General features: G+C 42.9%; 1 pseudogene; it reads right to left on the reverse strand.

Annotated features, from left to right (window-relative positions):
- Window positions 1-239: 239 nt before the first annotated feature.
- On the reverse strand, window positions 240-26,741 carry LOC112225037 (annotated as a pseudogene).
- Between the last annotated feature and the right edge of the window lie 556 nt (window positions 26,742-27,297).

Raw genomic sequence — 27,297 nt, forward strand, 5'->3', positions numbered from 1 at the left:
AGAGCTTGAGAGTTCTCATTGGACTTTCCACAGAAAACCCATAGCATATCCTATGCATATATTTATTGTTTAAGTAAAAAATATATTTCCATTAATTTGAAGCAAGGCAGAGATGAATAAATGACGAGAATATACGTAACTCAAGCAAACGTAGTCAAGCACCAGTAGAATCTTCCATTCCCCATACACAGAGTGCAAGTCTCTACTTTTTTAAACAGTTTAACAAGTCCCCCCCTCCTTCAGTAAAAGTCTACTCTGTGGCTGACCTCCTTGAGGATGGGTGCAGCCAGTTCCCTGGCCCTGTGGGCTCCCTGGGCCAGCAGCCTCTCCAGGTGCCTCCTGTCCCCCCTCAGCCTCTCAATCTCCTCCCTGATCGGTGTGAGCCGCACCACCATGGCCTCCTCGACCAGCTGTTTGTACTTCCCCGTGTCTAGCCCCACCGCCTCCTCCACCGTGCAACCTGCTGCGTGCATCAGCACCAGGTTGGACACACCCAGGCGTGCCGCAGGGTCAAAGGTCACCACGAAGGTGAAGTCTGACGGTACAGCGGATTTTGAGGACAATGTCATCGGGCGAGTCAAGGAGGTTGACGGTGACCATCTTCTGGGGGTCTGACTTGGACATCTTGGAGGGGTCGCGGAGGGATTTGACCTTCCGTGTGGAGCTTGATTGGGATGAAAAGAGAATAGGCCTTGTTAAGGCCGGGTTGTGTTTGGCAGCGATATGGCTATTATTGTTATTAAGGTGAATGTATGCATGGGATATCAGTTAATCATATCCCGATAAGAAGAACCAGGTCCTGGCAGTATGCTGTCAGCAGAGAAGTCAGGGGTGCATGGGGGGTGGCACTGGAGGATGGATGGGGGAGGGTCTCTTTCCTGATGAGCTCTTTGTTTCAGGGTGATTTAAGAGGACATCTTTGATTGGGATTCAAAGTGGTAGCTGATGACTGGCAGTTCTGCCAGAAGCTGTTGCTCTGGTCTCTTTCCCACAAAACGTCCATCGGTAAACAGCCAAAGACAGCACAAAAAGACAGAATCAATCAGCCTGAGCCAACTACTGTCCCTAACCCGCCCCTGTAATACACACACACTTTCATCTATCCATCTCAACACGCGGGCGCACACACATATCTCTGAAGTCGTCTTGAGGACATACCCCCTCCCGCCTCCCCAAATCTATTATCACTTTATTTCTCAGATATATGAGGAAGGGAACGGTCCTTTAATCAAAGCTCCATTGCACGCATGGCTGGTTACATCTTGTGCTTTCATGATGGCGATAATGAAGGAGTATAAAACGGAGTGTATCAGAGTGGGGTTAAGTATCCATCAGTAGGACATGCTGGCCATGTGTCTTTGTGCATGTGCATCTGGATGTACGTATCCATACGGGTATATCTATGTGTAGTGTATGAGAGAGAGAAAATTATAAAGAGAGAGTTGGATTTTGAGTATGTTTACGTATGAGTGAGTGTCTGAGTAAGAGAAAATGTACTACACTGCCTGCATCCATAGATGTAACCCCTGTGTGGTACACAGTAACTTACTGAGCAGAACACGTGGCTCAGGGAATAAGTCTCCATATGTGTTCTTGAAGATGCGGGCTAGGTCCTGAGCCAAGTCCAGATGTTGGACCTGATCTTATCCTACTGGGACGTGAGTGGACCCGTAACAACATACAACATAGAATTTATTTTTTAAAATATTAATTAAATTTATTTGCTGCTGCACACCCACACTTAATAGAGACTGAGCTCACTTGTAAAGGAGAATATCCGCAGCCTGCAGGACGGGGAAAGACTACAGCCCCACACTCCCCTCATTCTTCTGTTTACTTTTCATCTGGAGAGAGAGCAAGAGAAATAGGGGAGAGGGGTGTAGCAAGAAGAAAGAAAAAGAAACATTGCAAGGAGAGAAAAGTAGAAAATGAAAGACAAAAAGAAGAAAAAGAAAACAGGTTAGCTTCTCTTTAAGGCGGCCTGTTCTCTTTACGAGTGAAGAGCACTCGCTCATACAAACTCAACATGGCTGAATCACAGGACATTTTCCACCACGTTTGACGTGAAGTCAGCTGTTGAGTAAACAAAAGGTGTTTTCAGTGTAGAACCAGAACACTGCTGGCCGTCCTTTCCTTCCCTCTGGCCTCCTAGTAGAACTGCATGTGGCCAAGGAAATCACTGTCATTATGAGAACATTTAAACAGATCTGGCAGGTGAGGTGCTGCTATGAGAAACAAACAGGACTAACAATAGTCAGGATGCTGAACATGAGAAAGGAAATAGAGGAAAATGGAAGAATACCATTGAACTTTCAACCATTTGTAACTTGACTAACAATTTAACTGATCATCAACTCAATTGTGCAGCCATTGATATTAATGCATAATTTACACAAAAAGTCAGGATTAGTCCCCATGTAAACTCATTCAGTGGTTGTATCACTGCATTTCAAATCCTACAGTATTCCCTAGCTGTTTTGTACCTTTCACTGAGGCAGGTGTCTGAGTCGGGGGAATACTGGCGAGGCAGCCCAGGATCCAGGACAGTTCAGAGTGTTCAGAGACCTGTGGAAGGGAGGAAGACACCACAACCAGTCACTCAACATGGTCCAAGCCTAAATATTATTATTGGTTTTAAACTAAGCCCACATGTAAAATTAAACATCAAGTATCTTCTCCACCACCTCAAATAAACATAAGTAAAAACCTTCCAGATCCTCACATGGTGGGACTCTTCAGCCCCACCATGTGGCAGAGATAGGAACTATACTGGATCTTCCCTGTGCCCTAACAACCAGGTGCTATGTTGCCCAGATGCATAGCTAATAGCCATACTCCATTATACTACATCAGTGACAAGGCATTAGAGCCATTAAATAACTCCAATCTCCTGGACATTAGCAGGGCTGGATTTAACGACTCCCTCTCTGCATCACACTACAGCCATCCCATACTTCTTTCTCTCTCTCAACATGGGTCTCTCTAAAACCTTTGAGCCTTGCCAACATGGAAAAAAAAAAAGGCACAAAATCCTTCTGCTTCAGAGACTTAGAGTTTATGGGTGCTGGCGAAGTGACTGCCATCCCTCTCCGCTTAAAACGGATTCTAAAGAGTGTGACGTAAACTCAAGACAGCACGGACATAAACAAACATTTTACACTGAATACTTGTAGCTAGAGAGGGGGGATTTGTTACAGACAGACTATGAACGTGAAATAGGACAGATGTTGATGTCAGCAGAGTGAGGAAGGACACACTGATATAGATCTAGGTTAAATAAAATACATTTTAGAATGAACATCAACTCCATTCATATTGAATGTGATCTTTCTTCGTAGTATCTGAAACGAACACACTACTAGTAATGTTATGGATTATGTGATTTATAGGACTCATTTTTTATTTATTTAGGAGAAAGCCAAAATATTCCTATAAACCTCAGAGCTTTGTGGATCTGCTGCTGTTATTCCAGTAAGAAATGGAGCAACTCAGTGGCGGTCGGTGGCGTTTTAATACTAGGGAAGACTAGTTGTTATGTGCATGGCCTTATTTCTATTACAGCATATTGGCAGGACTGTCATTCATATTCCATTCACCAAGCTCAATATAACAGCGATGCGGTTTAGGCTACTACATGATACTCCAATTTGACCTATACCCATCATGCTACAACCTAGCCTATAAATGAAAGTTTATAATGTAGATGCACAGATCGAGAGACAAATTGGAGTAAAGGTGACAGACAGTGGTTGTGTCCGAATACCCATACTTGAGTCCTAAATAGTAGGCCGTTGGCATATGCAAAAAAAAAAGAATGTTTTATAGTATGTGACATTTCGAAAATCGAGTATATTTTCGATGCACAGATGTCAAATAATTTCTCCTTTGACAACAGCTGATAACATGCGGACCCTCCTTCACTGCAGCCGAGGTGAGTAAGACATTTAAACGTGTTAACCCTCGCAAGGCTGCAGGCCCAGACGGCATCCCCAGCCGTGCCCTCAGAGCATGCGCAGACCAGCTGGCCGGTGTGTTTACGGACATATTCAATCAATCCCTATATCAGTCTGCTGTTCCCACATGCTTCAAGAGGGCCACCATTGTTCCTGTTCCCAAGAAAGCTAAGGTAACTGAGCTAAACGACTACCGCCCCGTAGCACTCACTTTCGTCATCATGAAGTGCTTTGAGAGACTAGTCAAGGACCATATCACCTCCACCCTACCTGACACCCTAGACCCACTCCAATTTGCTTACCGTCCAAATAGGTCCACAGACGATGCAATCTCAACCACACTGCACACTGCCCTAACCCATCTGGACAAGAGGAACACCTATGTGAGAATGCTGTTCATCGACTACAGCTCGGCATTCAACACCATAGTACCCTCCAAGCTCGTCATCAAGTTCGAGACCCTGGGTCTCGACCCCGCCCTGTGCAACTGGGTACTGGACTTCTTGACGGGCCGCCCCCAGGTGGTGAGGGTAGGCAACAACATCTCCACCCCGCTGATCCTCAACACTGGGGCCCCACAAGGGTGCGTTCTGAGCCCTCTCCTGTACTCCCTGTTCACCCACGACTGCGTGGCCACGCACGCCTCCAACTCAATCATCAAGTTTGCGGACGACACAACAGTGGTAGGCTTGATTACCAACAACGACGAGACGGCCTACAGGGAGGAGGTGAGGGCCCTCGGAGTGTGGTGTCAGGAAAATAACCTCACACTCAACGTCAACAAAACTAAGGAGATGATTGTGGACTTCAGGAAACAGCAGAGGGAACACCCCCTATCCACATCGATGAAACAGTAGTGGAGAGGGTAGCAAGTTTTAAGTTCCTCGGCATACACATCACAGACAAACTGAATTGGTCCACTCACACAGACAGCATCGTGAAGAAGGCGCAGCAGCGCCTCTTCAACCTCAGGAGGCTGAAGAAATTCGGCTTGTCACCAAAAGCACTCACAAACTTCTACAGATGCACAATCGAGAGCATCCTGGCGGGCTGTATCACCGCCTGGTACGGCAACTGCTCCGCCCACAACCGTAAGGCTCTCCAGAGGGTAGTGAGGTCTGCACAACGCATCACCGGGGGCAAACTACCTGCCCTCCAGGACACCTACACCACCCGATGTTACAGGAAGGCCATAAAGATCATCAAGGACATCAACCACCCGAGCCACTGCCTGTTCACCCCGCTATCATCCAGAAGGCGAGGTCAGTACAGGTGCATCAAAGCTGGGACCAAGAGACTGAAAAACAGCTTCTATCTCAAGGCCATCAGACTGTTAAACAGCCACCACTAACATTGAGTGGCTGCTGCCAACACACTGACACTGACACTGACTCAACTCCAGCCACTTTAATAATGGGAATTGATGGGAAATGTAAATATATCACTAGCCACTTTTAACAATGCTACCTTATATAATGTTACTTACCCTACATTATTCATCTCATATGCATACGTATATACTGTACTCTATATCATCGACTGCATCCTTATGTAATAAATGTATCACTAGCCACTTTAACTATGCCACTTTGTTTACATACTCATCTCATATGTATATACTGTACTCGATACCATCTACTGTATCTTGCCTATGCTGCTCTGTACCATCACTCATTCATATATCCTTATGTACATATTCTTTATCCCCTTACACTGTGTATAAGACAGTAGTTTTGGAATTGTTAGTTAGATTACTTGTTGGTTATTACTGCATTGTTGGACTGTTGCAAAATATTGCACTGTTGCAAAATATTCTGTTTTGCAATGAAAACTAGTGTTTCTATTGGACAGATTCAGGCAGGTTCACTGTTTCGTTTGCTGAACCTTTCCAATAGAAACGCTAGTTTTTGTTGCAAAACGTTTTGCAAATGTTTGGAGTATACACCCTTGTTAAGGTAAAAGTAATGGTAAGCTGCACTCACTACTGTTTCACCTTGGCACTCCAATTTTATAAAGTATGTGGCCATCTAGCTACATAAAGTTCAAACAACTTTACTTTACTCATGTTTTGGTTAATGTACTTAATCTCATGTCTTTTCATGATCTAGATAAAGGAGTGTGAGCTGGAGGGGAAGCTGTCACCTGCATGGGAGAAAAATAAGTGGGAGAACCTTAGGCTGAAGCAAAAATAAATGTGGGCTCCTCTTTCTCCCCAAAGGGTCCAGAGGTGGGAGAAGGAGGTGACCACCCGTGAGGCACTCCTTTATGGCCATTTTAGAGGCCATGACTAAGAAGTCGTTTTATGTATTTTGTATGCATTTTATTTATAGCTGTTAATGTATTCATTTTTTTACTGTTTTTGGTGAAGTTAGTTTTTTTAAACCCAAAGTGGATTTCTGTTCTCATTGAAAGTGTTTGGAGGTGCTGGGTGGTGGAACACACAGGACCCTGTCCGAACGCCCGCGGGCTGCCAGCAGATTGTCCAGTCGGATGGACATGTCGATTAGCTCATCCAAGGAAAGAGCGGTGTCCCGACACGCTAGCTCCCTGCGGACGTCCTCCCGGAGACTACACCTGTAGTGGTCGATAAGGGCCCTGTCGTTCCACCCGGATCCTGCTGCCAAGGTACGGAACTCCAACGCGTAATCCTGGGCGCTCCTTTTCTCCTGCCGGAGATGGAATAGTCGTTCTCCCGCCGCTCGGCCATCTGGAGGATGGTCAAACACGGCGCGGAACGGCGAGAAAACTCGGAGTAGTGCTCCTTCGCTGAGTCTGGGCCATTCCAAACTGCATTTGCCCACTCCAGAGCACGACCCGTGAGGCAGGAAATGAGGACATTCACCCTCTCCGCTCCCGAGGGAGTAGGTCTGACGGTGGCCAACTACAGTTCTAGCTGGAGTAAGAACCCCTGGCACCCTGCTGCCGTTCCATCATAGACCCTTGGGAGCGTAAGACGGAGGGTGCTGGAGTCGGGAGATGGGGAGTCCTGAGGAGGAGGGGCCGAAGGTGGAGAGAGGAGACCGCTTCTCTCCCATCGGTCCATTCTCTCCATCACCAGATCCATCGCCGTTCCGATCCGATGGAGAACGGTGGTGTGATGTAGAACCCTCTCTTCCATCGATGGGAGGGGAGTGGCTGTTGCTCCTGCTGACTCCATTCCAGGGTGCGGGATTCTGTAACGGTCTGAGTGTAGTGGGTGAGGAGTCAGGCGCAGGAAGCAGAGAGTTCAGAGGAGTGCTATTTTAATGCACTGATACAAACGCTGAACATAAGCCAACCCTCACAAAAACACAGGGCGTACTGAACAAATGCCCCAAACAGGGGGACTTAAACCGTCCAGGGAAAACCCACAAAATGGGAAAACACAAAACCCAATAGACGTGCACATAAGTACACCAAACAGACGATCACATTAATTAATCCCGCACAAGGAACCCTGTGGGCCGGCTGACTAATAAAGCCTACTACCTAACTCAAAACAGGTGCACACAATCAACACATAAGGAGGGGGAGGAAATAATCAGTAGCAGCTAGTAGGCCGGTGATGACGACCGCCGAGCGCCACCCGAACGGGAAGGGGAGTGTCCTTCGGTCGGAGTCGTGACACACTCACTCCATAATTTGCTCACTCACACATATTTATAATCAATCAAATTGTAATTGTCACATGCATCAAATGCAACAGGTGTAGAACTCACCTTGAAATGCTTACTAACAAGTCCTTAACCAACAATGCAGTTCAAGAAATAGAGTTAAGAAAATATTTACAAAAATAACAAAGTTACAATATTAAGGCTATGTACAGGGGGTACCGGTACTGAGCCAATGTGCGGGGGTAGGTAGGGGTAAAGTGACTATGCATAGATAATAAACAGCGAGTAGCAGCAGTGTAAAAACGGGGGGTGGGGGAAAATCTTCTGGCTGGCCTTCTGCTTAATTGTTCAGCAGTCTTATGGCTTTAGGGTAGAAGCTGTTAATTAAGGAGCCTTTTGGACCTAAACTTGGCGCTCCGGTACCACTTGCCGTGCGGTAGCTGAGAGAACAGTCTATGACTTGGGTGACTGGAGTCTCTGACAATTATTTAGGCCTTCCTTTGACACCTCCTTGTATATAGGTCCTGGATGGCAGGAATCTTAGCCCCAGTGATGTACTGGGCTGTACCCACTACTCTGTGGCGCCTTACGGTCGGATGCCGAGCAGTTGCCATACCAGACGGTGATGCAACTGGTCAGGATGCTCTCGATGGTGCAGCTGTAGAATATTTTGAGGATCTGGGGACCCATGCCAAATCTTTTCAGTCTCTTGAGGGGGAAAAGGCGTGGTTGTGCCCTCTTCACAACTTTATTGGTGTGTTTGGACCATGATAGTTTGGTGATGTGGACACCAAGGAACTCTTTACCCCCTTCACCCGTCACGTGAATGGGGGTGTGTTCATTTGTCTTGCTCACTTTGAGGGAGAAGGTTGTTGTCCTGGCACTACACTGCCAGGTCTCTGACTTCCTCCCTATAGGCTGTCTCATCATTGTCAGTGATCAGGTCTACCACCGTTGTGTCGTCAAACTTAATGATGGTCACGCAGTCGTGGGTGAACAGGTAGTACAGGAGGGGACTAAGCACACACCCCTGAGGGGCCACTGTGTTGAGGATCAGCATGGCAGTTGTGTTGTTGCCTACCCTTACCACCTGGGGGCGGCCCGTCAGGAAGTCAAGGATCCAGTTGCAGAGGGAGGTGCTTAGTCCCAGGGTCCTTAGCTTAGTGATGAGCTTTGTGGGCGCTATGGTGTTGAACGCTGAGCTGTAGTCAATGAACAGCATTCTCACATAGGTGTTCCTATTGTCCAGGTGGGAAAGGACAGTGTGGAGTGCGATTGAGATTGCGTTATCTGTGAATCTGTTAGGGCGGTATGTGGATTGGAGTTGGTCTAGGGTTTCCGGGATGATGGTGTTGTGAGCCGTCACCAGTCTTTCAAAGCACTTCATGGCTACCGATGTGAGTGCTATGGGGCGGTAGTCATTTAGGCAGCTTACCAAATCAAATGAAATAAAAACATTTTGGTCACATACACTTGGTTAGCAGATGTTTATGCGAGTGTAGCGAAATGCTTAAGCTTCTAGTTCCAAAAGTGCAGTAATATGTAACAAGTAATCTAACAATTCCCCAACAACTACCTAATACACACAAATCTAACAAGTAATCTAACAATTCCCCAACAACTACCTAATACACACACATTTAAAGGGGTGAATGAGAATATGTACATATAAGTATATGGATGAGCGATGGCAGAGCGGCATAGGCAAGGTGCAGTAGATGGAATAAAATACAGTATATACATGTGATATGAGTAATGTAAGATATGCAAACATGATTAAAGTGGCATTGTTTAAAGTGACTAGTGATCCATTTATTAAAGTGTCCAGTGATTGGGTCTCAATACAGTATATACATGTGATATGATTAATGTAAGATATGTAACATTATTAAAGTGGCATTAAAGGTGGCGTTGTTTAAAGTGACTAGTGAGCCATTTATTAAGAAATACATTTGTTCAAAACTCTTCAACTATTGTCTTTCTCTCTCTGAGTCAACTACTCACCAAATGTTATGCACTGCAGTGCTAGCTATCTGCAGCTTATGTGTTCAGTACTATATCCATGCTCTGATCCTTTGATTGGATGAACAACATGTCAGTTCATGCTGCAAGAGATCTGATGGGTCGGAGGGTGTCCTCTGGAAGTCGTCATAATTACTGTGTAAGTCTATGGAAGTGGGTGAGAACAGTGAGCCTCCTAGGTTTTGTATTGAAGTCAATGCACCCAGAGGACGGAAAATAGCTGTCCTGTAGGGTAGCACTCTGTGTAGGGTGCTGTTGAGGCTACTGTAGACCTTCATTGCAAAACATTGTGTTTTAATTCATTATTTGGTGACGTGAATATATTTAGTATAGTTTTATCTAAAAAGGATAACAGACGTTTCACTATTTTTTATCTTTTATGAAGTTCACTGAGTAGGATGGTTTTCCCCTTCCTCATCTGAGGAGCTTCCATTGGTGTAACTTTACTATGGTCTTTCTCTCGGACACATATGCCCACACACACACACACTCGCGCAATCTTTTCAAGCTGAAGGCCCTTCACTTAAGACACTATTGATTTCAACTGGTCACCATTTTTTCAATGAAGTCAAGTGTTTTCTTTGGGCGGTAATGGTATTTGTACATGTGGAACAGACTCTGGTTTGTTTGTTCAATAGGAGATCCCCTTCGCTGCCAAGATATGTGGCATGAAGCTAAATGGGAATAAAAATAGGCCTTGGTGCGTGTGTGAGAGAAATATCACAGATGGACCACACTAACAAAACACATACGTCACTTGCTGAGATAAGTCTGACACACACATACAAACACACATTTGAATTGTCCAGTGAGAAGAAAATGTATATTCAGATTACACTTCCTTTCCTAACTCAGGAGTTTAACAAAAAAAAATCTTATCGCCTTCATCCCTTCATGTGGCTTCCTCTGAAGTAAATGGTGGTATGTGTTTTCATAATCCCTGTGAATTTGCAGAGCACACAGTGAAGATAAGGATTGGAGTGATAAAATAAGCATTTTAAATTGCCTGCATTAGGTAACCATTCAGAGCTTGCCATGATAAAATAAACATTCCAATATGGCCACCACTTCAGCTGACTTTCTTGATGACATGCTGGGAAACAGATCCAAAGCAGCCTGCTCAGACCACCAAGTCACAAACACACTCTCAGCTTTTCCAACTGTTTGCAACACCACATTAGAAAATAGGCTCAAACTCTTTTAATAGAGCAGTGATTGTGTTTGTGTGTGTGCATGAGTGTGTACCTGCCTGCATGTGTGTCTGACTAACCTGTGACTGCTGGAAGAGGATAGATGTCTCTGGGTCGATGCCACAGGCCAGCAGGCTGGCAACCATGACCAGTATGTTGACCCGCAGAAGGGCGGGGTCCTGGGACTGGGTGATGGAGTGCAGGTCCACTATGCTGTAGAGCACTGAGGGGAACTGGCTCTGCAGGGACACCCAGCTCTCCAGAGCCCCAATGTAATTCCCTAGGTGGGGCACAGACGTGGGCTGGATCCCAGAGAACACATACCTCCTGGAGGCTCCTGTTGAGAAGCGGTGGAGAGAGAAGGGTTTGAAAAGAGATGGAACTTGAGAGGGAGAAGAAACTTCCTGATGGGCTGCCCCCAGGTGGTAAGGGTAGGCAACAACATGTCTGCCACGCTGATCCTCAACACAGGGGCCCCTCAGGGGTGTGTACTTAGTCCCCTCCTGTACTCCCTGTTCACCCACTACTGCATGGCGAAGCACGACTCCAACACCATCATTAAGTTTGCTGACGACACCGCAGTGGTAGGCCTGTTCACCGACAACGATGAGACAGCCTATAGGGAGGAGGTCAGAGAACTGGCAGAGTGGTACCAGGACAACAACCTTTCTCTCAATGTGAGCAAGACAAAAGGAGCTGATCGTGGACCACAGGAAAAGGCAGGCCGAACATGTCCCCATTAACATCAACGGGGCTGTAGTGGAGCGGGTCGAGAGTTTCAAGTTCCTTGGTGTCCACATCATCAAAGTACTATCATGGTCCAAACTAGAGGTCGACCGATTATGATTTTTCAAGGCCGATACCGATACCGAATATTGGATGACCAAAAGAGCCGATACCGGTTAATCGGCCGATTTATAAAAATATAAAAAAATAAAATAAAAAAAGAATAAATAAATAAACTTTTTAAAAAATGTATTTGTAATAATGACAATTACAACAATATTGAATGCACACTTATTTTAACTTAATATAATACATCAATAAAATCAATTTAGCCTCAAGTAAATAATGAAACATGTTCAATTTGGTTTAAATAATGCAAAAACAAAGTGTTGGAGAAGAAAGTAAAAGTGCAATATGTTCCATGTAAAATATGTGCCATGTATGAAAGCTAACTTTTCAGTTCCTTGCTCAGAACATGAGAACATATGAAAGCTGGTGGTTCCGATTTTATAAAAATATTTTTTAACATGATTTAGCCTCAAGTAAATAATGAAACATGTTCAATTTGGTTTAAATAATGCAAAAAACAAATAATGTTCCATGTAAAATATGTGCCATGTAAAAGCTAACGTTTCCAGTTCCTTGCTCAGAACATGAGAACTTTAACAATACTCCCAGGTAAGAAGTTTTAGGTTGTAGTTATTATAGGAATTATAGGACTATTTCCCTCTATACCATTTGTATTTAATTAACCGTTGACTATTGGATGTTCTTATATTCACTTTAGTATTGCCAGTGTAACAGTATAGCTTCCGTCCCTCTCCTCGCTCCTCCCTGGGCTCGAACCAGCAACACAACGACAACAGCCACCACATCGAAGCTGCGTTACCCATGCAGAGCAAGGGAAACAACCACCCCAAGGCTCAGAGCGAGTAGCGCTCGCTAACTAGCTAGCCATTTAACTTCGGTTACACCAGCCTCATCTCGGGAGTTGATAGGCTTGAAGTCAAACAGCTTGATGCACAACGAAGAGCTGCTGGCAAAACGCACAAGAGTGCTGTTTGAATTAATGTTTACGCGCCTGCTTCTGCCTACCACCGCTCAGTCAGATACTTGTATGCTTAGTCAGATTATATGCAATGCAGGACACGCTAGATAATATCTAGTAATATCATCAACCATGTCTGGTTAACTAGTGATTATGATTGATTGTTTTTTTATAAGATAAGTTTAATGCTAGATAGCAACTTACCTTGGCTTACTGCATTTGCGTAACAGGCAGTCTCCTTGTGGAGTGCAACGAGAGAGAGGCAGGTTGTTATTGCGTTGGACTAGTTAACTGTAAGGTTGCAAGATTGGATCCCCCGAGCTGACAAGGTGCAAATCTATCGTTCTGCCCCTGAACAAGGAGGTTAACCCACTGTTTCTAGGCTGTCATTGAAAATAAGAATGTGTTCTTAACTGACTTGCCTAGTTAAATAAAGATTAAATAAAGGTGTAAAAAAAAGAGGCAAATCGGTGCCCCAAAATACCATATTTTTATCATATTGTTATGAAAACTTGAAATCGTCCCTAATTAATCGGCCATTCCAATTAATCGGTCGACCTCTAGTCCAAACACACCAAGACAGTCGTGAAGAGGGCAAGACAAAACCTTTTCCCCCTCAGGAGACTGAAAAGATTTGGCATGGGTCCCCAGGTCCTCAAAAGTTATACAGCTGCACCATCGAGAGCATCCTGACCAGTTGCATCACCGCCTGGTATGGCAACTGCTCAGCATCTGAACGTAAAGCCCAGTACATCACTGGGGCCAAGCTTCCTGCAATCCAGGACCTATATAATAGGTGGTGTCAGAGGAAAGCCCATAAAATTGTCACAGACTCCAGTCACCCAAGTCATAGACTGTTTTCTCTGCTACCGCACAGCAAGCGTTACCGGAGTGCTAAGTCTAGGTCCAAAAGGCTCCTTAACGGCTTCTACCCCAAAGCCATAAGACTGCTGAACAATTAAGCAAATGGCCACCGGACAATTACATTGACCCCCCTTCCATTTGTTGTATACACTGCTGCTACTCGCTGTTTATTATCTATGCATAGTCACTTCACTCCTACCTACATGTACAAATTACCTCAGCTAACCTGTAGCCCCACACACTGGTATCGGTACCCCCTATATATTGCCTCGTTATTGTTATGTTATTGTGTTACTTTTTATTTTAATTCATTTTTTACTTTAGAAAATTTGGTAAATATTTTCTTAACTCTTCTTGAACAGCACTGTTGGTTAAGGGCTTGTAAGTAAGCATTTCACGGTAAGGTCTACACTTGTTTAATTCGGTGCATGTGACAAATAAAGTTTGACATGATTTGAACAAGAGTAATAAAAGTAACAGACTTCAAGACAACATCAAGAGAAAGAAAATAAGAAATTAAGGAGAGAAAGAAAAAGTGAAGTCACCTGCAGAGGTGTTTGTACTGTATGCTGCCAACTGGCAGATTGGGAGGCAGTGGTCATGGTTGTATTGCTGTTATGGAGATGCTTAATAAAATCCATGCCTAGCACCTCTGTAACAGTCAATGGGAGAACGTAATGAAAAACCAGATTTCCAATAAAAATATAGAACACTTTCCAGCCAGCCAATGAGGCCAGAGCAACAACTACAAATGGCCAATGAAAGCAGTGCAGTGGAAAATAAATCAATAAGAGTTGAAAAAAATGTAGGTTTAGGTATATAGTCAGAGCAGAAATCAAGTGTGTGGGGTGTGTGTGAGTGAGAGTCTATACTCAAGAGCATCATAAACCACAGCTATCAGAAACAATTACATGAAGACCTTATTTTAAAGCCTTGGTGGGAGTTGAGGGATAGGCTCTTTTTAAAATTGGGATCCTTAACGTTAAGAAAAATCCCTAACCGATTTCAATTTTTTTTTTTTACAAAATTTAAAATCACAGTGCAGTTATCACAATGTTATTCTCCGTGTTATAGCCTACTTAGACGGTAGGCTATAAAGGCCAGGGGAAAGTTGTGTAATTTAAATTAAACCAAGAGAAAAAGGCAAACTTTAGGCTACTTTGCGAAGCATACAAGACGTTGTGATACAGATTACCAAGACATCCTTTCTGTCTGCCCCCTCCTCTCTCCCTCACGCTTGCCCACCTGCCCTTGCTCATCGCTAATGATGCGAGCGTGTTCAGACTTCAGTCTGTTGCGTGTAGAATATCCTAGCCTATTCATTACTGACAGGCCCTGCTTTACAGAAATTGCGAGACAATAAATTGCAATATACAACATTCCATTGTAAGATACAGCTTTTGATTGCCGATAGATAGGCCTAGTGCACAGTTTTGACTCCGTCTGCCTGGTGGCCGAACCTGCCCTTACTGTGCCCCTCCGCTCTCTCTCTCTGTCCCTTGCTAGCTCACTATGAAAGATGTGAGTGCTTGTGTTCTCGGAAGTACGGCAACTAAATCAGTCTCCTCTGTTTAAAAAATACTGACTCTTAGGAGGCGATTATTAGCGGAATGTACATATGTACATACTACCTCAATTGGCCAGACCAACCAGTGCTCCCGCACATTGGCTAACCGGGGTATCTGTATTGTGTCCCACCACCCACCACCCGCCAACCCCTCTTTACGCTACTGCTACTCTCTGTTCATCATATATGCATAGTCACTTTAACCATATCTACATGTACATACTACCCCAATCAGCCTGACTAACCGGTGTCTGTATGTAGCCTCATTACTGTATATATTCTCGCCAATGTTTTTCACTGTCTTTTTACTGTTGTTTTTCTTTCTTTACTTACCTATTGTTCACCTAATACATTTTTTGCACTATTGGTTAGAGTCTGTAAGTAAGCATTTCACTGTAAGGTCCTGTTGTATTCGGCGCACGTGACAAATAAACTTTGATTTGATTTTAATTTAATCCTGACACCAGAGAGGAAGGGGTGAAGCAAGAGGTTTCACTCTCACCAAAATAAGCTCAATGCATTTCTTTGGACTTGTTTTGGACCTAAGCTTGTCACCTGCCTTCTCTCCTTTAGGACGATTCCCATTGTTAGGGCGGAGACATGAGCATCTCGTCATCATATACAGATCTCTGTTGACACTCAGAAATGGCAGTGGACATGCAAGGAGTTGAGGAATCAATTATTTTGGAGTCAACTCTCACTCACCAAGTCATCGTCAGTAACTTTGGAAAAATGCAAGCAACAGCACCAACATCCTGTATGGCAATACTTTTGAGAAGTTAAATGAGAAGGAAATGCAAACATTGCGAGGTCGAATTGGGGTACAGTAATGGCAGTACAGGTGCAATGCTTAACCATCTGAAAAGGGACACATCGTGAGACCCAAACCATTGCTGGCAGCAGCATTGTGAATTCACAGGGAATTTTAACAGAAAGCCGATATGAAAATAGTTGTTTAAATATTACATCCCTATGCCCTTTCGACTCTAAAAGAGAGATCACTTTTCGCATTCTGATCTGTGGGTAAATATTGTGTTTCTGGTTCTGCTGGGTTCTGGCAGGCTTGAGTCTGGCATTGACCTACTCCATTGAGCCTTGGCATCGATAAAGTATACTGATTCTGGCCTTGATCCATTCCTACTAGTCATGGCACTTTTCCTGGCCTGTACTAAAATACTGTGTTACTGAGGGGGCAAGGGGAGTGGCATGAAAGGGGACCTGGAACTTTACTAATGACTACAGAGGTTTCTTGGATAAATATATTAAACAGCAGCGGAAAGCTTCTGTTATTAAGCAGCGTAAACAAACAAATAGCGTAAACAATTGTCAATTGGAACCATTTTAATATGTTAGAAGAGACTGTCAGCAATGCCTGTCTAAATATTTTCTCTAAAGCCAGTTATACACAGTGCTTGAAATTGTATCGACACAATACCCTCCACACCACAAGCAAAAACAGCTGTCATAAAATGCGGTAGAAGTCAGGATACCTTGCAACCATGGCTCTAAAATGCGACCAAAGCATACGCTCCTAAATATTTTGCTGTGTGACCTGACATTTATTCTGGTCGCACCAGTGCGACTAGAAAAAAAATACACCATCATACCAAGTGCCTCCCAAATTTTGTAACAATGTGGAGGGCTCTGCATAGCTCCGCAATGACATGATTGGTTGATGGTAGGTGGGGGAGACACATCCTGTATAAATCCTCTCTGGGATAGGGTCTAGTTTCCTGAATTTCCGCCTGACTGACGTGCCCAAAGTAAACGGCCTGTTACTCAGGCACAGAAGCCAGAATATGCATATAATTGGTAGCATTGGATAGAAAATACTTTGAAGTTTCTAAAACTGTTAAAATGATGTCTGAGACTATAACAGAATTGAAATGGCAGGAGAATATCCGAAGAAAAACCAACCATAATTATGTTTTGAGGTCCCAGGCTCTTATAATTGAAACCTATTGTTCCTAAGTAAATTCGTCTCCCAGATTGCAATTCCTATGGCTTCCACTAGATGTCAACAGTCTTTATTCAAGGTTTAAGGCTTTTTTTTAAAAACAAGCAAGAATTTAGAGTTTTTGTTAGGAGAGCACCGGCAAAATATCAGTCTTTCGGCGCATGAGGGTGCGCACTTACTAATTTTGCTTTCCTATTGAACATACTACTTTCCCTATTAAATATATAGTTTAATTACATTTTAGAGTATCTGAGGATTAAATAGAAACATTGTTTGACTTGTTTGGACAAAGTTTAGCAGTAGCTTTTTGGACTCCTTTGTCTGCATGTTGAATGAGTGGATTACTGAAATTGATGGTGCCAAGTAAACAGACTTTTTGGAATATAAAGAAGGATTTTATCTAAAAAAAACAACCATTCATGTTGTAGCTGGGACCCTTGGGATTGCAAACAGAGGAAGATCTTCAAAAATAAGTGATTTGTGATTTTATGAAGCCTGTGCTGGTTGAAAAATATGTTGATGTGGGGTGCCGTCCTCAGACAATCACATGGTATGCTTTTGCAGTAAAGCTTATTGTAAATCGGACAACGCAGTTAGATTTAACAAAAATTGAAGCTTTTAAATGATATAAGATACTTATATGTTCATGAATGTTTAATATTACGATTATTTATTTGAATTGCGCCCTCCAATTTCACCGGAAGTTGTTGGCTGGTGTCCCGCTAGTGGGACGCCTATCCCTAAACACAAACTCAATTCCTTGAAAAAAAACATGGAGAACTTTGATGAAAGGCTGTCAGAACAAATTCACAAATAAAATTCATCTTTATGATACGTTGTGTAGAGATTTCAAAGACACTAACATGAGCTTGAACTCCTAGAAAGAGATTGGGGAGGTAATGGGGAAGATGCAGTAAAGAGGTCGATGGAATAAGGACCATGGTGGATTGAAGGACGCTGGGTTGGCGCACATTCAACAAATCTGTTCATCAAATTCGTTATGATTGATGCATTGTAACAGGCCCACAAATGTGGTTACCAAAACAAGATTTGGATATTTGGCTGTTTTCGCTGCATAACATTTAGAAGTTGTCCCATTTCAGGATTAGAAGAAGTGACTGCTAAATGCTAACTCCCATTTGTATAAGCTAATAGCATAGTTAGCATACAGATATCATTCATGTTTAACTCTAATGCAGATGACTGATGACCATGACATGAACATGCATTGGGGTTGACATCAGAACAAGCATTATACTCCGATTCTTTCCTCAACATAGTGTGAAATACACATAAATAGTAGGCACATTTTCCTGAGGAGATTTGGGATGGAGATGCAGGTGGGAAAACGGTCATGGCAGAGCACCGGGAAACGGACTCCCCAACATCTCACAAGAAGTAAGGTCTTTTCATTTAGCCAGTTGCTTGTAATTAGCTGGATGGCTATAGAGATTAACCCTGAATCACTACGAGTAGTGCGATGAAAACCAATTTATTGGATGCGTATGTCAGCGCCCCGAAGCACAAGAACTATGAATGCTCTGACTTCTGTGGAGGCCGCATCCCCGTAATTGAAAACACGAAGCAGACCAAACTCTTTGGTCCTTGAAAAACCTACTGTATGTAAAATAGTGTGCTATACAGTGCAATCGGAAAGTATTCAGACCCCTTGACTTTTTCCACATTTTGTTACAGCCTAATTCTAAAATTGATTAAATAAAACATTTTCCTTACCAATCTACACACAATACCCCATAATGACAAAGCAACAAAAAAAATCAAAATATGTATTTTAAAAAACAAACAGAAATACCTTATTATTTACAAAAGTATTCACACCCTTTGCTATGAGACTCGAAATTGAGCTCTGGTGCATCCTGTTTCCATTGATCATCCTTGAGATCTTTCTACAACTTGATTGGTCCACCTGTGGTAAATTCTATTGATTAGACATGATTTGGAAAGGCACACACCTGTCTATATAAGGTCCCGCAGTTGACAGTACATGTCAGAGCTAAAACTAAGACATAAAGTCGAAGGAATTGTCCATAGAGTTCCGAGACAGGATTGTGTTGAGGCACAGATCTGGGGAAGGGTACCAAAAGATTTCTGCAGCATTGAAGGTCCCAAGAACACAGTGGCCTCCATCATTCTTAAATGGAAGATGTTTGGAACCACCAAGACCCGGCCAAACTGAGCAATCGGGGGAGAAGGGCCTTGGTCAGGGAGGTGACCAAGAACCCGATGGTCACTCTGACAGAGCTCCAGAGTTCCTCTTATAGGATGGATAACCTTCCAGAAGGACAACCATCTCTGCAGCACTCCATCAATCATGCCTTTATGGTAGAGTGGCCTGACGGAAGCCACTCCTCAGTAAAAGGCACATGACAGCCTGATTGGAGTTTGCTAAAAAGGCACCTAAAGGACTCTCAGACCATGAGAAACAAGATTCTCTGGTCTGATGAAACCAAGATTGAGCTCTTTGGCCTGAATGCCAAGCGTCACTTCTGGAGGAAACCTGGCACCATCCCTACGATGAAGCATGGTGGTGGCAGCATCATGCTGTGGGGATGTTTTTCAGCAGCAGGGACTGGGAGACTAGTCAGGATCAAGGCAAAGATGAACGGAGCAAAGTACAGGGAGATCCTTGATGAAAACCTGCTCCAGAGTGCTCAGGACCTCAGACTGAGGCGAAGGTTCACCTTCCAACAGGACAGCAACCCTAAGCACACTGCCGAGACACAGCAGAAGTGGCTTCGCGACAAGCCTCAATGTCCTTGAGAGGCCCAGCCAGAGCCCAGACTTGACCCGATTGAACATCTTTGGAGAGACCTGAAAGCAGCTGTGCAGCAACGCTCCCCATCCAACCTGACAGAGCTTGAGAGGATCTGCAGAGAGAAATAGGATAAACTCCCCAAATACAGGTGTGCCAAGCTTGTAGCGTCATACCCAAGAAGACTTGAGGCTGTAAGCCAAAGGTGCTTCAACAAAGTACTGAGTAAGGGTCTGAATACTTATGTAAATGTGATCTGTTTTTTATTTGTAATAAACTAGCAAATATTTCCAAAAACCTGTTTTTGCTCTGTCATTAAGGGGTATTGTTTGTAGATTGATGAGAAAAAACAAACAATTTAATACATTTTAGAATAAGGCAGTAACCTAACAAAACGTGGCAAAAGACAAGGGGTCTGAATACTTTCTGAATGCACTGTATTTACAGGAGTCCAAAAGTTCAAAATCAATAGCTAAATGATCCTCGGTATGACTATCTTAAAAACAATTCCATTTTTTAGCCAAGTAGAAACCCAACCCACAGACCCTTAGACCTTTTTAACTACTACTAGTTTGATGGTTGTATCCATCAATTGTCCCATTAACAATCACCCATATTAGCAAACTAATTCCATTTCAAACTTCACATTTCTCTAGTATAGGCTACTTATCGTAATGAATGATATCAGCAAAATGCCTGATCGTTGTAGTCGGTGTCGATAATTTTTGGTTTATCTGTTAATCGTGGTTACTTTACCTATATCCCACAATTTCACAGAAAGAGAGAAAAGGCTTCTTCAGGAGATCAATATCATTAGCAATTAATGAATGACTGATGCCGTTAGCACTATTAAATACATTTTATAAAGCAAACATTATCCATTAAGTCTTGCACAGCAAATACTTCAGTAGTTTAAGCCTATGTTACAGAACAGTGATTAAAATATTTTATCAGAATATTAAGGTCTTAAGGGGGTAAGCTATAATTGACTGAGTTGACAAGCCACTGAAAACGATTAATCATTTGAAAATCCCCAATAAAAACAACCATTCTATCAGATCTTTAAGCATTGGTTGAGTTGACGTTAAACAAAAATCTAACGAAGTTGGTTTTCACGGCGTTGACAATTTTTTTTTATTTCATTCAAGTTGTATACACAGTAGCAATGTTGTTTTCCTCATAATCAGTCATTAATTTGACTAAAACCTAAAGAAATGTAGGCCTAACATATTGGAACCAAAATTCAAATTCTATCAGGCAGATGGGTTAATACGTATGGTTGTGACCAAGGTGATTCCAATATTGTTTGATAAAAAGTAGAGAACTTTACAGACCATGAGTGGTCTTGTTGCACTACCTGTAATGAGGACATGAATAAGGGGTCATTGTGGTATAGCTGACCCTGCTCATTCCTGATTAATTTAGGATTTTATACAAATCTGACATCTTTTAGGAATCACAGTTTTGAGATAAATATTATTTATTGTCACAAAGGCCTATTGCAAGAAACTACATAATATAATTTTTCATATAATATCCATCATTGTCATTTTTTGGAGAGTTTGAAATGTAGATCCGTTGCTCCGGACAAGGGCATGTCCAGGCATAGAGCCTATTAAATTAATCATATTTATAACATTTAGAAAATTGCCAAAACAAATATTTTCTCCAAATATTTTCCTTTAAATTACCAAAAACATAACTTGTAAACTCAAATAATGCAACAAAATCGAATATAAAAATAAAAGTTTCCTTGCCGGACAAGGATTGTCCCGACTCATGAATCTCTGATTTTGCCATGAGGCTGAGAGAAAATGTTTTAAAGCTAATTCCCTGTTATTCAAAATATATTTTCATGTCTTATGACGTGTTCATATGCTATCTGGGGGGCCCAACCCCAATTTTGTGATTATTGTTTTTTTCTTGGGTTCGGGGCTCCCAAAACTTGAGGGCCCCCCACCTTGAAGGGGTTGCAGGAGTGTGTGCTACGCCAGTGGTGCCGCGTACAAGACAACTCAGAAACTCAGAGGTAACATGTACATACTTTTTTTTGCATAGAGCTTTCTATTGGTTGATTTTGATATTTTCCAAGTGGGAAACTCCTACCTCATCTTTCTACAAGTTTCCAAGTTGGACATATGCAAGTTTCCGAGTTGTCTTGAAGGTGGGACGATCTCTTGCATGTCTTCACCCACAAACTTGATGCTCTTAAAGAAACCGTGTACAATTTCCAATGTAATGCCTCTCAGTAGGTACTGCTTTTACGCAATGTAGAAACTTAATATTTCGACAAATGACTTTGTAATACAGGTTTTTGTATCAATATTTGAGCTTTTTATAATAAACAAATGTCTTTACACTGTTAAAAATTAGGGTTTAGGTTTCTAGTGCACAACATGTGCTTCAAAAATAGCTATAATTCATATAGGCTAGGCCCAATATAGGCTATATCTCAATCAATTAAAAAAACATATTTTCGGGTGCTCCTACATTTTCTGTTGTGTTAGTAACTTTTAAGTTGGGAGCACCAGTGCTACCAATGAAAAGTGTTCATTTAGAGCCCTGCTTGCAACCATGAAAATCATGTTGAAATCCCTGCTGTGTAACTTGGGCTGCCATCTTTGAAATTCTTTATCTTTACAAATCTATAGAAACTTAATCTCAAAGTTTGTGCAGGAAATTGTACAGTATTTTCTTTTTTAGGTTATCATAACTAATTACAAAACACTCAGAGGATACTCTCGCTCTTGTAAATTTGGCAAACAGCAATAGTACTCTGAATCCCAATCAGTTTATCTGAGGAACCAACAGCCTTCTACGGCCTCTGGGATCAGATAACCACTGTTCTGAGAACAGTCCTGTCTGTCTCGGTTTTTTGGGCTTAAAGGATCAGATAACTACCCTCTGGTATCAGATTTCAGGTCAGTAAAAGGTGATGGCAGGAAGGAACTGGGTGCTTATGTCATTATTACTGAGGGGGTAATTGTAGCAGAGAGCCATTGATGCTGAGGGCCCCTTAAGAGGTGTCAGGAGTGATTTGGGTGCGGACGGCCTGAATCTGGCTCATGTGTGTTCTCACCTCGTGTTGACACGCCAAAAGCATGTTCCCCCCTTGACCCGGGGGAGGCTTTTAGCCATGCAGACATGGTAATGGTGTCATTTGAGACAATAACAGGCAAACTGAGTCAGTGCTAACTCTTAACTAGCCACTGGGTAATCAGGCTATCACACGTCACAGCGCCTGCCTGACACATCTGCTCTGTGTTGCATTTGGTCAGAGAAAATAAAAGTATTTTTAACTTGTGCCACTACTGTTATGAGGATAGAGACAGAGCATTTGGAATATCTGATAAATGTTGGCAGCACAACAGTATTGGTGTAATTTTAAGGCAAACATAGAATGTGAATGTGGCGTTATTTGAGGGTTCGCCGTTGCCATTAACTGAAAAGAAAAGATAAAAAGATGATGCAGAAACTCTTCCATTCATGACCAAACCCCCTCAACCTGTCCAACTGTTTCTCACTCCCCCACTCGCTCTTCCTGCACTCTCTCCTTACTCATTTGTGTCTCTGCATTTTCCCTTACTCCATCTCTCCCACCAAATGTGGGCCTGTTGATGACACGTAGCAGCAGCGGTAACTTTGGGTGTTCTCTCCTCATATTTTACTCTGACAGGTGCGTCTCGGTCCTACCACAGTGTAGCCTAGGTGACGAAAGGTTTCTTCATCCACATCTAGCATATGGTGAATACATTATACACTGTGTGCGATTGTGACATTAACGCCAACAGCTAGAAGGGTTACGAACACTTTCAGGACATGTTTTCACACTTGCAGACACTTTCCGGGAATGTGTGTTCATATATATACACACATGTTATACAGTGGGGCAAAAAAGTATTTAGTCAGCCACCAATTGTGCATGTTCTCCCACTTAAAAAGATGAGAGGCCTGTAATTTTCATCATAGGTACACTTCAACTATGACAGACAAAATGAAGAAAAAAAATCCAGAAAATCACATTGTAGGATTTTTAATGAATTTATTTGCAAATTATGGTGGAAAATAAGTATTTGGTCACCTACAAACAAGCAAGATTTCTGGCTCTCACAGACCTGTAACTTCTTCTTTAAGAGGCTCCTCTGTCCTCCACTCGTTAACTGTATTAATGGCACCTGTTTGAACTTGTTATCAGTATAAAAGACACATGTCCACAACCTCAAACAGTCACACTCCAAACTCCACTATGGCCAAGACCAAAGAGCTGTCAAAGGACACCAGAAACAAAATTGTAGACCTGCATCAGGTTAGGAAGACTGAATCTGCAATAGGTAAGCAGCTTGGTTTGAAGAAATCAACTGTGGGAGCAATTATTAGGAAATGGAAGACATACAAGACCACTGATAATCTCCCTCGATCTGGGGCGCCACGCAAGATCATACCTCGTGGGGTCAAAATGATCACAAGAACGGTGAGCAAAAATCCCAGAACCACACAGGGGGACCTAGTGAATGACCTGCAGAGAGCTGGGACCAAAGTAACAAAGCTTACCATCAGTAACACCCTACGCCGCCAGGGACTCAAATCCTGCAGTGCCAGACGTGTCCCCCTGCTTAAGCCAGTACATGTCCAGGCCCGTCTGAAGTTTGATAGAGAGCAAGGGGACCAGGACGACTGATCCGTGTAAAGGAAAGAATGAATGGGGCCATGTATCGTGAGATTTTGAGTGAAAACCTCCTATCAGCAAGGGCATTGAAGATGAAACGTGGCTGGGTCTTTCAGCATGACAATGATCCCAAACACACCGCTCGGGCAACGAAGGAGTGGCTTCGTAAGAAGCATTTCAAGGTCCTGGAGTGGCCTAGCCAGTCTCCAGATCCCAACCCCATAGAAAATCTTTGGAGGGAGTTGAAAGTCTGTGTTGCTCAGCAACAGCCCCAAAACATCACTGCTCTAGAGGAGATCTGCATGGAGGAATGGGCCAAAATACCAGCAACAGTGTGTGAAAACCTTGTGAAGACTTACAGAAACCGTTTGACCTCTGTCATTGCCAACAAAGTGTATATAACAAAGTATTGAGATAAATAGGTATTTGGTCAAAGACAAAAGTTTATCCCCCATAATTTGCAAATAAATTCCTTAAAAATCCTATAATGTGATTTTTCTGGATTTATTTTTCTCATTTTGTCTGTCATAGTTGAAGTGTACCTATGATGAAAATTACAGGCCTCTCTCATCTTTTTAAGTCGGAGAACTTGCACGATTGGTGGCTGACTAAATACTTTTTTGCCCCACTGTATGTGTCCTTATGTGTAGGAGGGTATTGCAGGTGTGTGTGTGTGTGTGTGTGTGTGTGTGTGTGTGTGTGTGTCTGATCAACCTGAGTGAAGCAGGAATGACAGAACTCATCACAGGTGGAAAAAGCCAATCACATCTGACATCAAAACAGCACTAATGACATTACACAGGAATGTAACGCAAGGCTTCTATTAAGCATATATTTAAAAATAATAATGGTCAATTAGCAGGCGCTCTTCTACAGAGCGGCTTAAAAACAAACAATCGTTGATTGGACATTTTGAAACTGATTCAGTTAGTTGGGAAAACAACTGTGTATTTTTTACTATGAGAAGACCTCAGGCCAAAATTCCATGAAGGAGCACAAGTCTCTTCTCTTTCCGCCCTCTCCCAGATCTTTGAAACACATGTGGATCATAGCATATGGATGAAGAGAAATGACAGAAATCTTAAACTTCAGTGCAAAGTAAAGTGCTGTGACATCTTTCCACTAGAATGTGTAAAGATGTCAAATATATTGCTATACAATGGGAGGATCTGCAAGGACAGAGAGTGAAAATATTTCTCACTAACCAGGTTTCCAGCTTTTTACGTGAGTAAAGTACATGTCGGATAAAAATAAATATTAATGACATGCCTGATGGAAACCGAAAATGTGTTGGTAAACTAACCAAATGTTGACAAAACAAATTACACTAGACAAGGTGGGATCTTTTTGTGTCTGTAAAATTAATTATGCGAGAAATGTCGGTGGTAAATGCTTTCATGTACAAATATTGATAACCATCATATCGACGTAATGACATGTGCAATCCTCCAACCACGACTCGTCTGGAAAGCATGCAGTTTATTAGGCTACAGATGAAATAAGTTATGATGAATTCACAGGGTGGTAAAAGTGCACGGTGATGATGCTCCTTCTTTTCCAATAAATATTTTGGGTCTTATTTTGGTGACATGATCATCGACGGTTGGCTGCAGTTTGAGAAAGTAAAATAATCTTGCTCTTTTGTCCATAATAATCTCATCATGTAGACAATACCTGCATTGTATCCGCAAACTGTTGGCTAGAGCACATGTGCCAATACCAGAATGGACTCGCTATATAAACACAATTTATTTTGTGAGTTAAAAATGCGATAGAAACCCATTTAACTTGTATTGTGTACATGGGAATTTAACCGCAAAAGGTATTTTTTATGTGCACTACATCATCATGCACAGCCTTTTTGTCAATTTGATGGAAAAACTTCAATGGTGGGAAAATGTACATATTGTTTTTATGCAGATTTTAGAATAATCACATTAAATTCTGGTCGCCAGTTGGTTGGAAACCTAGCTAATGAATGATGAATCTTATGCTCTTAAGTTACCACAAAAATATAAGGCTGCTTTCTTAACAGTTTTCCAAGCATGTTGTCTAGGCCTACATTGCAAGATCTAGACTTCCAATGTCATTTGAGTTGACTGGCTGCTGTCCAGGCAGCCAACACCATAAATCACCTGAGTCATTGGATTTGGCAAGAGGCCGTTTCTCTTCTCAGGGATTTTCTCCTCATACATCATATCAGAGTGGCTCACTGACATCCCCCTCACAGGGCTTCCAGAAGACCAGCCGCTGCAGTGGCCACCACTCCAGTATGCCAATTTCAACACTTCTCAGAGTCGCCACCGGGGGCACCGGCCACCCTTGCAGGGTACCATCAGCCTCTCGTGAGCCCAGGGAAGCTATCCAGATCAGACCCAGCATGGGGAGCACTGAGCTGGGCCTAAGCAGAGAGGATTAGGCCCTCTCTTTTTCTTGTGTCCGATCGCCTGGGTCTCTCTCTCTCTCTTTCTCTCCAACTGAGACATACACACACACAGGTTCCAGTGTTCCCCCTCAAACCCACACACCCCATTAAAACACAGACACCATGCTGAACCAACCCCTAAAACAGGCCTTGGTCTAGCCGCTTCTGCTCTATCACTACTGCCTTCCTCATCTCCCCCCTCCATCCCTCTTTCTCTCTATCGTGCATCAGGACCTGTTAAGGCAGGCGATCAACAGAGCCCCACTTCAGTGAGCTATTGAGCAGGAAATGGTGTTTAATGTACATCCTCCCTTTTAGAGGGTGATAGAGCAGTGTGTGTGTGTGTGTGTGTGTGTGTGCGTGTGTGTGTAGCCCGTTTCAAATCACACCCCAGCTTGAAACAAAGTGTGAATGACCACAGAGAAAACACAGGGGCAAAATGAAAGAGAGCAATGGAGAAACTAGAGGGGAAGAAAGAGTGAGTAGGTCAGGGTGAGTGAGAGAGAGAGTTTA

This window comes from Oncorhynchus tshawytscha, linkage group LG26 (genome assembly GCF_018296145.1).
Source record: "Oncorhynchus tshawytscha isolate Ot180627B linkage group LG26, Otsh_v2.0, whole genome shotgun sequence".
Classification (NCBI taxonomy): domain Eukaryota; kingdom Metazoa; phylum Chordata; class Actinopteri; order Salmoniformes; family Salmonidae; genus Oncorhynchus; species Oncorhynchus tshawytscha.